The sequence below is a fragment of the Armigeres subalbatus genome, unplaced genomic scaffold (genome assembly GCF_024139115.2).
Source record: "Armigeres subalbatus isolate Guangzhou_Male unplaced genomic scaffold, GZ_Asu_2 Contig779, whole genome shotgun sequence".
NCBI classification, from domain to species: domain Eukaryota; kingdom Metazoa; phylum Arthropoda; class Insecta; order Diptera; family Culicidae; genus Armigeres; species Armigeres subalbatus.
Genome location: NW_026943566.1, coordinates 6,966 through 13,930, shown reverse-complemented (window position 1 = coordinate 13,930; position 6,965 = coordinate 6,966).

Genomic DNA, 6,965 nt, shown 5'->3' with positions numbered 1-6,965 from the left:
AGTGCTCAGAGGAACTCTTGAAGAAATCTAAGAATGTCGGAGAGTACTTCAGGAGCTCCATTGAAATTTCCATAGAAAAATCGTTCAAAAATTCCCCAGGAACTTCCTAAAATTTTGTTCTAGAACTTTGAAAGGAATTCATGAGATAAGTTCTATAAGTTCTATAAATATTCCTAAAGGAATTCCCATTTTTTTTTTCTCTAAGAAAAATCACACAGGAATCCGTTACTGGATTCATTTCTGGAGGATGTTTTGAAGAATTCTTTTTCCTGACGTAATCTTCTGTTACCGAACGGTAACTTTTTTAACCTTCTGTCTGTGCTCAAAAAAACTTACGTTGTCTGTGCTCTGGGGTCAAATTGACCCCAAATTGAAATTGCTATAACTTTTTTAATGTTTGGTCGATTTTGGATTTTTGGGGCTGTTTCGAAAGATAATTTAATCATCTTTCTGGTCGTAACCAAAGATTGACCATTGGTTGGCGGGTACATCGCGGGGAGGGGTTTTAGTAAACAAGGGTACAAAAAAAGTGATTTTTCATGATTATTTTACTTATATCCGAAAATCCTACCCATTTTGCACTGCACCTTTCTTTAAAAAGGTTATGCAGGAAGGCGTGTGCTTTGGCATGAGGCGTTGAACTTGGCCGCCAGGTGGTGGTATATTTGAAATCATTGTTTTAGACTACTCAAGATATTCCAATATATAGAATTCTCCTCAGTGTAAATATTCTTATCGTACAAATTTAAAATTTGTTAAAATGGCGTCTTGATCAAAGGTCGTCTTGTGGGAATGGACTGTCTTGTGACAGAAGTAATAATTGGGAATTTTACTAATAGGCGGCAAATTGGGTGATCTTTGGTTACGCATGTAGACCCAGCGGCCTTAATTCCATGGTTTTCTTGGATGACCTAAAACATATTCTGTGACCACAATCTATTATTTGCAGCATCGCTGGAGCAGGTTGAATACAAAGAAAACTTTTGATGAACTCTACCACAACATTTATGTTTGCCAAAAAATGCTACAAACCAAAATACATCAGATCTCACATGGAACAATATACTCAAATATAACAGCTCACTAGCGCCGCATCTTGGAAGAAGTGCTCATTATATTTAGCACCGCTTTGTAGTCCTGGACATCCTGAACAATGTTGCCGAATTCAACTTGGGTGTAGGTGTTAGGGATCTCAAGCTAAAGCAATATTTCAAACATGCAAAAATATTGCAAGTACACTAGCGCTGCCTATTTGTAAATTTCCTAATTATTTATTTCGTCATATGACAGTCCATTCCCACCAGACGAACTTTGTTAAGGACGTCATCTTTACAAATTTCAAATTTGTGCGATAAGAATATTTACAATAGGGAAAATTCCATATATCGGAATTACTTGAGTAGTCTAAAATAAGGAATTCAAATATAACGCCACCTAGCGATCATGCTCTAAACTAATCAATGCCTCATGTCAAAGCACACGCCTTCCTGTATGACCTTTTTGAAAAGGTGCAGTTCAAAATGGGTAGGATTTTCAGATATAAGTAAAAAAAGCATGAAAAATCACTATTTTTGTACCCTTTTTTACTAAAACCCCTCCCCGCGATGTACCCGCCCACCTATAGTCAATCTTTGGTAACAACCTGAAAGATGATTAAATTATCTTTCGAAACAGCCTCAAAAATTCAAAATTGGCCGAACATTAAAAAAGTTATAGCAATTTCAATTTGGGGTCAATTTGACCACAGAGCACAAACAACGTAAGTTTTTTGAAAAAAGTATACTGTAGCGCATATTTTCGAGATTTTTCAAGCGAATTTGCACCTAGGAGACAGATCTCGGCGAGCTTTACCAAACTACCAAAAATTAGGAGAATCGGTTGAAAACTTAAAAAATGGCAGCCACTCAAAGTGGCCTGGGGTCATATTGACCCCAGAGCACAGACAAAAGGTTAATAATTGGTGTGGGATCGTAGGGTTAAATTTTGTTCAGATAGTAATCAACGGGCACTTCAAAATTTGCTCGTTTGACGATGGTTACCAAAAGCCATAACGTTACCATAACGAGTGGTGATGCAGATCAAATGCGAAATTGGGTAACTATGTGGGCAGATGTAGCGAGAGTGAGTACCGAGTGGGTGATGGGAGATTTTGCTCTGTGGAAAAGGTGGAAGCGACAAAAGAGATGAGGGCTTGACAGATCACTCGTGGAGATTCCTGAGAAATTGGAAAAAAGTGTTTTTTTTTTGATAATTCGTTTGAGTCACCGTGGCCGCGAGGTGGAAATCGTTGTCTAGTCAACAGTGAAAACGCATTTGATGCCGTCCAAGTCTTGGGACGCCATCGTTTTTCGACATCCGCCGCCAATAAAGCCACTCGACGCCATCCTTCGATAGACCACCAGTCGGCTACTAACGATCCACCATCCAAGCCATTTCTTGCTTCAGGGCTGTCCATAAACCACGTAGACTCTTGAGGGGGAGGGAGGGGTTTTGAAAAAGTCTACGATAGTCTACGAAGGGGGACGGAGGGGTATACCTACGTAAACTTTTTAATTTATTTTTTTAAAAGCGATTTATACAACAGCTTCGTGCTTGAAGTTCACTTGTTTGATTTTTTTTAGGATGTTGCGTTTTTTTTTGCATGACTTTACCGAAAAAATCTTTTGCATTTCTCCTTAAAAATTTAATGAATTTTACTATAGTAAAAGTCTGAGCTACGGCTTAAAACTATCATGGATTGCACCAGGAAATTCTTCTGTGTTGAGCAAGAAAATTCTCCAAGTATTCTATAAAACCTTTCAATTTTTTTTTCAAAATTTTCACTTGGATTTTACTGCAGATTCTACTTTGCAAACTATGGAAATTATGTCGTACTTCAACGGATTTTTTTTAATTTACAGAGGAAGCATTTTGGAATATCCAAGAAAAAGTCTTTGGAATGCCCAAAAGATATTCTTTGGAACTTGTAAAGGAATTCACCAAAATTTCCGCGAGAAACCCTTCAGAATATTCACTGGAGATTTTCTGGGAAGTCTCCGAAATGTTTTGCTTAATTTCGGAAATTCTTCGGAATTTTTGCGAGGAATTCTTTGCAAATATAAGCAAAATTATTCGAAATGCCCGTGGAAAATTCTTGTTCGTAAATTTCTTCGGCAGTTCTAATGCAAATTCTTTGGAATTATCGATGGACAATTTTCGGAATTTCTAAATAAATTACTGAAAACTCCCACGAGAAATTATTTGAATTTCCCACCAAAAACAGTTAGAGTTTCCACAAAAAAAATTGAAATTTTGTGAAAAAGCTCTACTAATTTTCATGAAAATTTATTCGATTTTTTACGAGAAGTTCACAAAATGTTCAACTGAAAATTCTCCATAATTTCCACCGAAAATTATTCAGAAAATATTTTTTGGAATGCCCATAAAATTATTTAAATTTCCTCAAGAAATTGCTCCAAATTTGCAAGACAACTTAAAAAATATCGTAGGAAACCATTCTAAATTTCCACCGGAAATATTTCGGAATGTCCGTTTAAACTAAAAATTACCTTGGGAAATAATTCTAAATTTTCGCGGAAAATTACTCGGTGTTTTAACGGGGAAACTTTTGGAATTTAGAAGAAAAATCTTGGGATTTCAACAGATGATTATTCAGCGTGGAATTGCATGGAATTTTCAAGAAAAGCATCGAAATTATCACGGAGAGTTATTTGGAGTATTTCAAGGTTATCAATTGGGAAATTTTACGAAATTTCAACGCAAAACTTATAGGAATGTAGACTTGACATTCTCGAAATTTCAACTCGAATTTTTTCAAAATTCTGTAAATTCACGATTTTCACAATTGTGAACCGGCGTTGAGAATTATAGGTCAGATGCGTGACAGATTTTATCAGTGGCGCGCCGATGCAGAAATGTCGGCGATAGTGGTGCACACTTCTAGGAGGAGTTGAATTCAACAGTAATTAAATTAATTGGCTTTGAGATTTGATTTCAGGAGTTATGGACAGAGGATTAAATTTGATTTCGTTTCTATTTGATTTTTATTTTGTTGGATTTTGTTCAGTGTGATTTTGTTAAGTTTGAAATTCGAATTTCGAAAACGTGGTTGATTTCCATATTTTTCCAATCACATGAGATCTTTTGTAAAATTTGGTAAAGTCTACGTAGACATCATGGGGGGAGGGAGGGGTTTTGAGAAAGTCTACGAAAGTCTACTAGGGGGGACGGGGGGGGGTGAAATTTTGGTCTACGTGGTTTGTGGACAGCCCCTTTCACAATTCTTGGGCCAACTATCGACCCCCATTCAGCCGCTTTCAAGCCCGTTGCGGACCGCCGCGTTAAGCTACGACAGTTTTTCTTCATATAACCCGTTCGTCAACCGTGGAACTTTCATCGACGCCGTCGTGAGACATCAAGCCAGTTCCGGACCACTCATTGCTTGCTTCCCTGAAGCCATTTCATGCCGCCAGAAACTTTCGACTAGCCAACACTACACCCTTGCTAAGCTCGCTTGTAAGCTATCCGCAGCCAACGCCATCTTCGATTGAAGCCATTCGCCGCCAGTGGCGTTGCTCGACAGGCCATCAGTCGGCCATCATTGATCGCAAAGCCCACTTCACTAGTACCGTCGCTTCTACGTTCCCCGCCGTTATCAGCTTTCGAGAAGTCACCACTCGACCCCCACTCATCTGGTCGCCCACCGTTGCCATCTCTACCCTGGTATCTCGTCAAAGCTGTGTTTCGAAGCTCACCGTCACCGGTAGCCACCGAATAAAAAGCTTAAAAGGTAAATCAACTTAATTTTTATTAGGACCACCCCACCGAAAACTCTTCTTTCCATACAACGCCCGGGAACCCGGGAGAAAAAAGGTCTTGTGTACAAACCCCGGAGGTTATCGTTGGCTATAGACCAGCGGCTTTTGGATTACGCCCGTTCCTTCAGGTTTTTTTAACTCCTTCATGAAATCAGTAGGAAATTTTCAAGAATTGATTCGGAAATTTCTCCTAAAATTCATTTAGAAATTCTTATAGGAATTCCGCCGGCACATCCTCTAAAATTTTTTTTGGGAATTTTTCCACAAATTTCATCTAGGAGTAATTTAAAAAAAAATCCGTTATTCATTTTAAGCTTGGATCTACAATTCCTTTACTTTACTCGACATTGGCTGACTTAGATCTGAAAGCAATTCGACATCAGTTCTAACTTTGACAGAACTTTGCCTAATATCGACTTACATAGAACATGCATAGAACCTCATTAGTAACAACAATTTGAAATTAGACTTCGTAAGATGATATCATCCCTGTATAAATGCTCATGACAATTTATAAAAATATTTCGGAATTAAAATTAATATCCGCAGAAGCACCACATATTGCATCGAGATCCAGGTGAAGGTTGTGAACTGCTGTTCGCAAGCGAGAAAGTCCTGGATCCATGCGTGTTTCAGGTGGTGGCTTTGAAGAGCAGCGATGGCAATAGCAGAATCAGTTAGAACTAGAACCGAATCGTCGGAGGGAGTTAGAAAAAAACAAAGATGTTAGACACTGTTAGGTGGTTCCCTTTAACGACTAAGTAGACCCCCTTTCTCAAAAGTAAACCGACAGTGTAGCGGTGCTCGGTTGCTAAACTCTGTATTTTGCAGCACGGCGACCGATTTTCATAGAGATTCCGTGCAGAGTGTATGTAATTAAGAGTGGCGACACTGTCAGAATTGGAACAAAATTCATCTGTCATTCCCATACAAAATCGTGTTCCATACGAGCAGGAGAGCTGTTAATGGTGGCACATGTCGCCATTCTTAATTACATACACTCTGTTTATAACGAATTGTTTGATTCTCCAACCACCAGCAGCTTAAGCGCCAGTCTCGACAGAGAGAGGCTGCTGAGGATTGTTTAAGAATTCGGCCGAGGCTCTTTCTTAGGGTGAGACAATATACTTCCTCAAACACCAGAAATCACTCAGATCTACTTTCCGTGGAGCAACGAAATCTAAAATTCTTCATGAACCGAATTTGAACCAAGGGTAATATTAGGGTTGAGAATAACGGCGGACTCAATCATCAAACTAGACTATAAATAAGACTATTATGAATATCCAAACAATAACTAGCGACTCGTAAACCTTGCGGAGAATACTACGAGCGATTTAGTTTCAACATCGTATATTGATTAAAACATTCGATATATACACAGCAAAAAAAAATTTGTAATATCACATCGGATTTGATGCACATCATCGCCGTCGTAGATTAAATGTGATATTACATCAGTTTTGTGTAAGACAAAAGTGACGTACTTGACATTTCCTCCTCTAAATAAAGGGATGTAAGCGATTTTCGACGTAATATGTTCGACGTAATAATAAAAACGACGTAGAAAGCAGCCGGCAGAAACCTCGCTTTCGGCGACTGGGATAGGGGTGTTCGGGAATTTTCTTTTATGCTTTCAAAATACATTTTGAAGAAATGTAACGCATTATTTTATTTCTCAATATGTTGTACAGCAATTTAAAATATAACAAAATTTTTTTTTCTCGTTACTTTACGGTTTTTGTTTTTGGTATTTTTATATTCTGATTTTTACAAGTTAATTTTTGATAGGTCTTTGCGTCGATTAAACTAATGTCGGTGGCATGACAGATCACATTTATTCGATGGCGTGGCGGAGTAATGCCGCCTACATTCGACGGCAGCTTGGATCGGCGTGAACTTATTCAATCAAATTTAAAAATTAGACCTGCGCGCCGATTAACACTACGAATACCGTGATAAAATTACTAACGCGGACTACCGTGATCATAAAATCACGGGAACTAATTTTCAAACAGCTGATGGTTACCAGGCGTCTTTTGACCGATTTTCACAATTCTTTTACAGATGTCTTGTCCATCTCATCGAGTTTTATTATACCGGTGAGTTATGATTCTAGGGGTGCTCATTTTTCCCTAGAGGGGCGTG